The 10702-nt window shown below is 40.5% G+C and overlaps 1 protein-coding gene across 1 annotated transcript in view; it reads left to right on the forward strand.

The window, feature by feature from the left end:
- SLC35D2 (solute carrier family 35 member D2) overlaps positions 1-8696 on the forward strand; it is a 61931-nt gene extending 53235 nt beyond the window's left edge. The window contains exons 12-13 of the transcript XR_005255105.1: positions 4602-5012; positions 7151-8696. The gene's annotated coding sequence lies outside the window, so the exon portion shown is untranslated. The remainder of the gene's footprint in view (positions 1-4601; positions 5013-7150) is intronic.
- Positions 8697-10702: the final 2006 nt, after the last annotated feature.

Consider the following 10702-nt stretch of genomic DNA (forward strand, 5'->3'; position numbering starts at 1 on the left):
TCATAACGTGTATAAAGGGACAGTTGTCTTTCCTCCTGCCCCCTTTCTTTTTAAAGAGCCTTCTTGACTAAGAGCCCACTTGCAGACCTTCTGCATGGTCTTTAAGCCACAGTAGCATATATCGTGGTGCATATGGGTTTCTGAAGGTGAAGGCAGAGTTCAGCATTACAACCTAGAGTTTTCCAAAATGAGACACACCATCAGTCACTGTTGGCAGCTGCAGCAGAAGCAGGGCAGACATCTGGTGTAAACTGCCCCTTGACAGCCTCTAGCATCTCCTGAGACAACTGTAGGACAATGAGAACTTTCTAAACCCCATTTTCAGTCTTGGATATTAAAGCTGGATACCAGCATCCATACTTACACATTTTAGAACAGTCTGTGTGACATTGAAATTGCTGTCCAGCTTACTTGAGAGAACTGGGAGAGAGATAGCAAAATACACTTCTGACTTAAGTCCCCTACATTGATTTTGGTGTATTTTAACCTTTCAGAAATTATTAAAATCAATAGTGACTGAAATGTTATATAAAACATATTTTGAACTAAAGCTATCTAAACTTTTCCAATGTTTCAAATCTAGCTGAATCTGGGCATTTGTAAAAAAAAAAAACAACCTGAGGCAGTCACACCAAAAAGGAGACCACTTGTAAAACAGTTCTCTCCTCTCCACAATGATTTGGGGTTTTGATTTTAGTGGGTTTGATTGGGGTTTTTTGGTGGGGTTTTTTTTTGTCTGTTTTTTGGGGTTTTTTTGGTTTTTGTTTTTTGGTTTTTTTATTTGGTTTGGGTTTTTTTTTTAGTTTGGTTTGGTTTTGAGAGTTTTTTAGGGAGTTGACTGGTTGTAAGTTTTTGTTGTTGTTGTTGCTGCCAAAAAGAAAGGTATATGAAAAAAAAAAATGCTGGTTAGTGTTCCTGGCTACTTACTTGGTGAAGTAAAACACAAAAAAGGAAGCTGGCCCAAGAGGGTTATCACATTCTTCTCTCCCCTTCTCTTTCCTCAGCTACTCTGCAAACTTCCGAGTTGAATGGTTCAGGAGTGAGTGAGTGGGGAGCAAGGTCAAACACAGCTTTACACAATGAAATCACATTTTGATAGCTTTGCTAGCTCTAGGGGAGAGTATAAAATCCAGTGGAGGATGACCTGTTGCATTTTGCACTGCCTCAAGGTATCCAGGCAGTGAGGATTGTTACTCCCTAGGAACAAATTAAAAATACATTGGTTATTCCCAGGGAACCTTTTGGAAAATCTGTGTGGCAAAACAATTGTTGCTACTGTTCAAAATGCTAAAGGTCTGTTTCAATACAACAAGAGACTTTGTTGAAACTGGCTTTGCTATGCTTGTGAGCGTAGTGTGAGTCTGTGCTGGGGAAATATCTTCACTGAAGAGGTCAATGAAAATTGAATTGAGATCAAAAGTTCTTTTCACCATCTTCAAATAAACATTCACCTAAAATTTGCTATAGAAGTAAATAGTGTGAAGAAACAATGACAAAAATGTATTTGTGCAGAAATATTTGGCAAAGGAAGAGAAGAAGTCAAAAGGAACAATTTTGATGTAGATTAAAGCCTATTTGGGGTGCAGGAGAGAGGGGGAGATGGCTGGCCCCAGTACCTGGCCTGGAGCAATAGAAGGGGAGTGATCTAGGCTAAGGACTGATGCAGGTACAGGGCTCAATAGGGGCTCTGTGATTATTAAGACTTCTGGATCAAAGTGTCTCTCCATGGAGACAAGAGCATTTATCCAAAGTCAAAGATTCTAAGATGTGAAGCCACCTTTTTGGAAGACTTGTTGCAGACATAGGGAGGCTGGTTAGTATTACTGCTGTTTAATGGCTTAGAAAATGATAATACTGTGAGTACTGGAAATCATAGCTCTTTCCCTACAGACTGTACAGCCTAAATGACTTCTGGAAGAAAATGGATGCAGCCTATATTATGATTATAGCTGCTTGTACCTTCCTGTCCAGGGTAGGCTAACTTCTACAAGTGTGCTTCAGAAAGTACTGATCTGTCAGCACGGAAAGTAAGCAGAAAGGCTTCCAGTGACCTCAGCTCAATTCCTGCTGAGACAGAATGAACCTGCAGGAAACAAGACACCTTCTGCTGATACCAGATATTGTGTTTCAAGGAAAAGTACAGTATTGTAATCTGTCTACGCTCAGTCCTAATAGGGTTTTTTTTATGCAGCACAAATTTCTTGCAGGGAAGCGACCCGACTGAGTTAATCAGACTAATTGACACTTCTTACTGAATATTGGAGTGATATTATTGAAACTAAGAGATCAAAATAGATCAAAATATCAGATATTAAATGCTTATGTAGGATGGCTGAGCCAGTGCCTGGGAGTGAGGTGTAGATTGGCCTCACTCCTGGAACAGGCACAGCAAGGATGTGCTCTGCAGGGAAGTGAGCAGGTTGAGGGAGATGTCTTTGTGCTGCTGACATAAGGAACGATGCTTCTTATATCATACTGGAAAACTGAAGCACTGCCTGACACCTGAAACTGTCTCCTAGAAAGCAGGAAACCAAGAGCTGGCCTCACCCTTGAGACATGCTATGAGAGTGTTTAACCAAAACAGAGTCAGCAGTGCGATTCTAGCTTGTGCATGGAGAACAGCAGTGGTGTGTTGCTAGGAGCACACCAAATTGTACAAAAAGCAGAACAACTCAGGGGTGAGAGAACAAATTAGACTTTTAGGCTTTGTATACACTGCTGTTTAAATAAAACTTCAAAATTAGAGGGAGCCATGCAGCTATCTGAGCAGATACCTCTGGGGGGCACTATGACCACAAAATGAAACCCTGGCAAATTTGGCTGCTATTTTATTCCCTTTTTTTTTCTTCTAATGGCATTGTAGGCTTCGTACACTCATTCAGCTGCTCTCTCCAAGATATATAGTGAGGAGTTTTTGTTTGCACGGGTTTTTTTAAAGGAGAAAGGAAAGAAAAATTAAATGCTGATTTCAAGGGAGTTTTTCTTGATACAGAGCACAGTGAAACCCAGATAAAGGCATCAGTGATCTCTGTTCTGCCTCAGCCATACACAGACCACAGCATGTTTCAGCTCCACTCTTAGCTGGAAGGTCTGACAATCCAGCAGAAAGTCCTGCCTTCTGTACACCTCTCAACAGCATGCCATCCACATTAATAACTTCCGAAACACCTGACTGGGCATGCTCACACCAAAAGCTCACTGATGTCAACACGGTATTGAAGAAGGATCAACACTACAGGAGATCAGCCCATGGGGCACACCTGGTTCTGGTTTATGTCTGCTCTGCTTGCAGAGTTTGGTCTAAATCCCCTGTGTTGTTCCGTTCCTACCCACAGGCTAACATATGGCTGGGAGTCAGATCATCTGACTGCTTTATGGGTTCTTATCTTTCACTGTGCTGCACACAAGCAGAAATACTTCTGGATCTTGCTCTGGTAGGGCAAACAATTATATAAGTGACATTAGGTAAATAAAACATCTTTTTGCCTTTGAAGAATACAAAATAATGTTATATATCTTCTCGCTGATCAAAGGTTTTATATTGCCCTTTTTGTTACTCACACAGATTGTTGTATTTGTGTAATGTTTACAGCATGTAAGGCTGCTTTAATCTGTCACTCAGATTTCATAGTTTGTCTGCCTTTGGTTTTATCTCAGCTTTGAAAAATAAGGCTTAGTGAGAAAGTATAACTGGGTATTTATGCCCCCTTTTTATTCCAGCTTGGGTTTTCACCTGCATCTTCTTTCTAATCCACTCCACCCGCTACTTTCCAGCCTGTGTTGAGCACCACTAATGATTTAAGATTATAGTAAACATTTCACTTCAAACAGGATGGAAATATTTCAGATATCATCAGAATGGTATTCTCCCTCACACGCAGTGACAGAGGGACTTGAGTGTGCATGCGAGAGTGGGAGATAAAAAAGAAGACTGTAAAAGGAACTGAATTTAAGCACTGGCAGCCAGACAGTGGAGTTCTCAGGCAGACTGGCAGCTGCAAGTTGCCTGGAGGCTTTTTGGGCATGGTTAGGAACCACAAAGGCCATGGAGACAGGCTTCATGACACCCTCAACAGCACAGCCAGGCAGTCACACACAGACTTCACAGCACCATTTTGAAGAATTCTTAAATCTAAATCTCCTTGAATTGTAGAGTCCAGAGCTGACTTTCTCAAAATGTAAATGAAGTTCTGAGCCTATGTGAAAGTTTTGAGACAACTACAACCTGTAACTTCAGCTATTTCAAGTCATCTGAATGCATATCTATTTTAAACAAATAAATATTGATTCCCTGATATTTTAGAGTGGAGAACCCAACTCAGCTTAAACAACTGAAGTAGCTTATCTCAGTGGGCTCCTCCAGGGCTTGCTGCAGCTTGGTGTATGTCTGATTCTTTCACTGATTTCTGGTAGCTAGATAGGTCATGCAGTGAAATTGTTTCTTGACTTCTTTAATTTGTTTTGTTCCTTAGATGGGACCAATATCTGTGAAAACTAAGGCCCCTTTAAGATGAAAATTAATGAAACCAGTTTTGCTAGCAAGAGTTGAATACTTTGTGACTTTATTCAAGGGCCATTCTTTACCTTGTTTCTCTCTTCAGTACTGTATTTTACAGAGGCAGAATATCTGGGTCACTTGGAAAGAAAGCCTTTTGATGAACAAAGGTGTGCATGCTAGGAAGTGGAGAAGAAAGAAACCTAGAGATGAGCTGTCTAGGGAAAGGGATGAGAGATTTACAGGAGAAGTGGCCCTGGTGGCAAAAGAAGCTTGAAGAAATGTCTGCGAGGTGTGGGCTCTGGACATAACCTCCAGTGAGACAACCAAAGGATGACAGCTGCAGACTGAAAGACTAGGAATGTGTCGCAGTTGAAGAACTAGAACAAAGACCTAGGAGAGCAAAAAAATGTCTAGGAGGCATGAAGATGGAAGTCAGCTTGTGAGGCAAATGTCTAATGCCCAAAGTCAAGTGGAAGGAGTTTCTGTAGAGGGGAAATTGAGAAAGCAGCAACTGGTAAGTAGTTTTGTTTTGGCTTCTGTGCTATAAAAGCAATGAAAATCTATAAACCTTTCCATTGTGTCCAATTCTGCCTGTCCTAATGCTTCTCCACAAGTCTCCAGGCTTGTGGAGTTGGTCTAGCAGCTCACTCTTATTCCTAAAGGTCCTAAAACTCCTTGCTGCTACCTGGCTTGAAATGTGTGCCCTGCCCATCAGAGAGCAAAACCAACACCAATCCCATTTTTTCTCTCTGCTTCTCTATAATTTTGGAGTGTGAAGTAAATATGATTTCAGTCATGTAATGGGAATGAGCTGGGGGTTATGTGGCCCCTGCTGCACCTGAGTTTTAAATTTCTTTCTTTCAATCAGTCTTCTGGGGCTGTTTTCCTGAAAGATAATGTAGTACAGCCCACAGCCCACAGTTTTAATTAAAGCTTGAGAATTTTTTGTAAGGAAGTTCTCCACACTGCAATGACTAAAAGCTTCTGAAGATGTTATATCACACTTAACCACTTGCACCCAATGTGAGTTGCTCAGAATGGGTAAGCAAAGCACAGTCTGCCCTTCTCTTCAGCACAGGAATAGTTTTGAAAACAAGAATGTTTAAGGATTAATTCTGTACCAAAAGAAAAACCAAACCAGCAGAAGCTCTTGGTGTCTGAGACAAATGCTTGCAGAACATTGTCTAACTATCTACACATGCTGATTTTATAGATCCAGGCTTTAAAAGGCAGCTTTCTTCTCCCAAAGCTCCACCCACATCATAAATCAATAAATAGATCAATAAATAAAGTAACAAAATATCTCTGCTGCTGATACACAGTAGATGCCAGTTTGTCTTCCTGTTCTGTTTGGCAGATTCCAATGAATAGCAGAGAGTGGGTGGCCCATACATTGATAATCACCTTAATTTTCAGAGTTGCCTCTATTACTAAAATGTGTCACTGATCCCCTCTGGATTACAGAAACCAGTTTTACTGATGAAATCACAGAGAATTTCAGTAAAAGTTGAATAATATTCGTTCAATATTGAATAACTGAGTAGGTCTGGCTGTGCTCACAACATAGGCATATGGCAAGCACATGAACAACATGCTGTACTCTGAACCTATTGTTTTAGTTTGTTTCTAGCAGTTTCAGTCCAGAAAAATCTATTGCTAGTAAATGACTTGTGATGGTTTGTTAGGAGAAAAAGATGTTACAGCAGAAGAATATCCTCTCTCCTTGATGCCCTCCCTCCCCCCTGCCTGTTGAGAGAGTATTGATGTTGCACACAAACAACTTTTTAAATTTTTTTTTTTGTAAATATAAGCAAGTCTGGCAAAAGGAAAGTAAATGGCTTGTTTTAATAAGAGATTTGTCAGGAAAGATAGTCCTTTGTTAGATTGAGTGCCACACTTGGATAAAAGAGGAAATCTAACAGACACATATGCCCTCCTTCAGGTTCTAATGCAATAAAAATACTTGCCTCTCCTCACAAACACTGTCTACTTTTATCTTTGTACCTTGTATCACAGCTACATCAACACAACATTCATATGCTTGTAAGCAACAATCACAGATACTTGTTTCTTGTTTGAAAATTTCAGACATTGTTTTTGGAGATTTTGAGGACACACAGCCATCTCACTTTTTTTTACCTTCTGTCATGTAACAGGCTTCACAGTAAAAATGAAAATCAATGTATTTTTAAAATTTTAATTTTTAGATATAATACTTTTATATATTCTCTGATCTAGTTGCAAACTCCTGCTTAATGTCAGCAACAGGTTCTCTTTTCTTAACAGCTTCTTAACAACTCTATAGAGACAGCCTCTGGCTCCCCAGGTGCCATGTAATTCCAGCAGTGGGTATATGCTAAATCCCATTTAAATGTGGAGTAATTTTCTACCTTTTCCACAAGAGAAGGACCACACAGCACTCTCTGATATGTCTGATATGTTGGAAATGCTCACAGACACAGCAAGAAAGTGACAATTGCTTATTCAGTGCATTTTCACACCCTATTTTAAGCTGTAGCACAACCAGCTAGTGCATCCATGTCTGTGCTGGAGATGGCTGTTTCCTGCCTTAAAGCTGTTCCTCCACATGTATTTGACTTCTCATTTTTCTTCATCAACCATCTTCTCATGAAATCTTAATTTCTGTTGTAGGATGTTTATTACCTCCCCAGCAAAGCAGTGCAGAGTTAAAGGATTTGAGATTCTTCCCTTCTGATCTGGGCATGGCTGCCTGCCTCTCTCTGGGAACAGCAACTGCGTGGAGCATCACTCATCCTCTTTCTTACAGGACTGCTCTTTGTCCCTGGTACTCAAAAGCTGTGCTGTTGAACCTGGCCTTGAGCAATGTGAAAGTGTGCCATGTAATTTGATGTGAGGTGGCACATCAGGTCAGCTCCTCCAGGGATGAGGCGTTGCCCCTAGTTCCACCAATCATCAAGTTATCTAGCCCACTACCTGGCCAAAGAAGCACAGCCTGTGTACACAAAAGAGGAATTCAGCTAATTTCACCTTCAGAAGCTACTTTCTGTGTTGAATATGGCAATATCATTCAGGAGGCAAGCAGAGTTCCTCTAGGTGGTGGTAAGCTGCCTTCACCCTGCTGGAGTGACTTCCTAATGTTCCAGCAGCACCCTGTGTAGCATTGATGTAGGGAAAGCTACACCTAAGCTTGGAGGTCAGAGTTACACTGGGATAGACCCAAGCACTCGCAGGGCCATATTAGTCCTTTTCCTCTCCTGGGGGTACTGGAGATTTTAGCGTTCGTGTAAATAAAGGATGTGTGAAACATATGTTGTATCTCTCCACACAGATACACATGCATGACACAAATGCTCTGTGGCTATCGGGTCATTTATAATGCTCTTTGGTTTTTATTACCAAGTAGACACAGTATTATTCAAGTGCACAACTTGCATATTCACTAGTATTTTCAGCTGGTTTAAAGTAATAAATATTTTCATGCACCTGGACATAGTGGTGCTGCAATTCTTCTACATTTGCCTTTCTCCCATCACTTATTTTAAAAGTTCAGTATTGGTCTGCAAGGTTTTAGAATTGTGACAATTATTTTAGTCAGATTAAAAAAATATTGCTGGATACAATATATGCTCATCAAATACGTATTGAGCCCCTAGACAACAACACTGAAGAGTGAACTGGGCTGCTAATCTTTGGAAGTCATATATTCACTGCTGCTGTAATAGTACCTTTGATTTCATAATAAGCTGCAGGGACAATGTACGTCTCTCATGTTTGTGGCACCATTAATGTTTCCAGCACACTGTTAAGTTGTAAAACTCATACTCCCTTTTAAAGGCTGTTACAACACAAACAAAGTGTCTTAAATTCTGGGAAGAATGAAGTCATAAATGATCCAAATAAAGCAGGTTCTCCCCGTTCACAAAAGTGAGAGGACACTGCAGCAGCCCTAAGCTGTCTGCTCGAAGCATGTGGCACTGTGCTGCTGTCCCCCAAGGAAATGCCTTTTTCCTTTTAGACACACCAAGCACAATAACTGTGGCAGTACCAGAATTCAAAATTCAGACTGACATGAGCTGCAACTGCAGATCTTGTGCAAGTGTGCAGGAAAGATTCTGTAGCTGCCAGTGCTCCCCACATGGCAGTGTTAGGGAGTTTCCCCACATAGCACAATGCCAGGGCATTGCAGGTGGATTGCTCTGAGATTTCCACTTTGCTGTAGAGCACAGAACTTCAAATGCCAGGAAAAGGAAATAAGTTCATGGCTTTTTCATATATTTTCTATGGTGTTACTCTAAATACATGTATGATCTAAAAAAAAAAAGAAAAAAAAAAAAAGGAGTGCAATCTTGTCAAGACAATGTCAAGACAAGACTCTGCATGGCGCTTCAAAACAGAATAATGACATTTATCTTCAAAACAGATAAATGGCATTTATCTCAAGGTGTGTTTCTAGCTGCGCTCCCCCTATCTCCAGCAGTCTGTGTGGTGCGCTGACATAAATTTGTACTTGTGGGAGTGCACTACCACATAGGGAGCAATTGTTGCCTTTCAAGATGCATCTTTTTTCTTTTGATAGCTTTTGCTATCAAGTCTGGAAAAAATGGGAAGACTAAATCCTACAATGACACAGTTTACAAAGTGTGAAGCTTTAGGACATTAAAATATTTTGAAGAGTCTTCACTTTGTTGGGTTCACTCAAGTCCTCTGCATTGAACTTGACTTGCTCTAATTATTATGACATTTCCTTGAGTCAGAGAAGAAACCAAAGGAACATAGTGAAGCATAAAGGACATATAATCAGGCCAAGGCCTCTAGTATCAGGAAAAGACAGCACTAAGAACAATAAGTGACACTGGAATATGGCAGTTCAGAATACACTTATGCTTGTAGAAGCATAATAGCCTTGTTCTCAATTAAGATATATTTTGAAGGTATAATAAAATATTACACAGTAGTTTCTCATGACATGGTGTCCTGGGTGGGTCCTGACATATTATCAGCATTTTAGAAATGACATTTAAAATATAGCAAGAAATGAAACATGATTCTCCAGGTTTACAAGAATAGGTAATAAAGACCATGATTGATGGTCTGGCAAGGAGGATTACAGTGGATTTTAATATGACTTTGGAATGTCATATAAGGGTACTTTTGAAGTCTATATATTTTGGTATCTGCTTCTCCCTCCATATCTGCCTCTGGAGGTATCATCTGCCTCTATCCCCATACTCCAGGTCGAGTGTGGCTGCAACAGAAAAACTGCATGAATGCTACTATGCATGTGGTATTGTGCAGCTTTAACTGCTGGATTGTCCCCTGGGAGCAAGCCACTGAAGAAAGCCCTGCCACAGATTGTAACCTTTCTTCAGCAGAGGGGTGAGTCATGAGAACACATGCACATGTGTGACACTGTGTTTTGATAGGCCATATCTTCTCCCCTTTTTCGCTCCTGGTGAAAGATCCTTCACCTCTGAACAACTGAGTGCCATGCAGGACAAGACTTTAGGTGACATGGTAGTCATTAGCTGCTCCTTCTATGCTGTTATTGAATGACAGTTAAGTAAAGGGAAACTTCTTGATGGTAAATGTTGTGGCCACTAGGGAGGGCATTGCTGATAATGTAATTATTAGCCAAAGGAGAAACTCTGGTCACCTCCAGCAGGCTTCTCTAAAATCCATCACAACATTAACAGTAGAATTGCTGACAATTCTTGCTCCTCTTTCTAGATAGATGAAGTTCATTCATGATGAGGGACTTCTACGGCTAAACCAAGGCCACGCTTTTTGTTTTTTCCAGTAGATGAAATTGAGAGAGCTTCTAAGAACAGAGCCTAATGTGTGAAGAAATGGGGAACTCAGCATACTCACTTCATAAAGAAACCTCGAAGGGAATTTTCTCTGTTAAAATTTCTCTAGTTTAATAGCTGTGAAGTCATAAAATTTAACTGAACAATGGTTTTCCATATAAAGGTCTCTTCAGTCAATAGTTCCTCTCTAAGCTGTTCCAAATCATCTTGGCTTCAATAAGATCAGACGCTCGAACAGCCAGTGCAGTGTGACTTCTACAGGTTTGGCAGCTGTTCAATATGCTCTGTTGTGGTGGGTCTTTCTTGTGTACAATTTTGTCACATTTTTCACAGGCTTTGTCACAATCATAGGCTGTGATTGTGTCTATTAGACAGGACACATAAGAGATAATTTTTTTAAAGCAGTTGGCGGGGG

This window comes from Motacilla alba, chromosome Z (assembly GCF_015832195.1).
Source record: "Motacilla alba alba isolate MOTALB_02 chromosome Z, Motacilla_alba_V1.0_pri, whole genome shotgun sequence".
In the NCBI taxonomy this organism is placed as follows: Eukaryota; Metazoa; Chordata; class Aves; order Passeriformes; family Motacillidae; genus Motacilla; species Motacilla alba.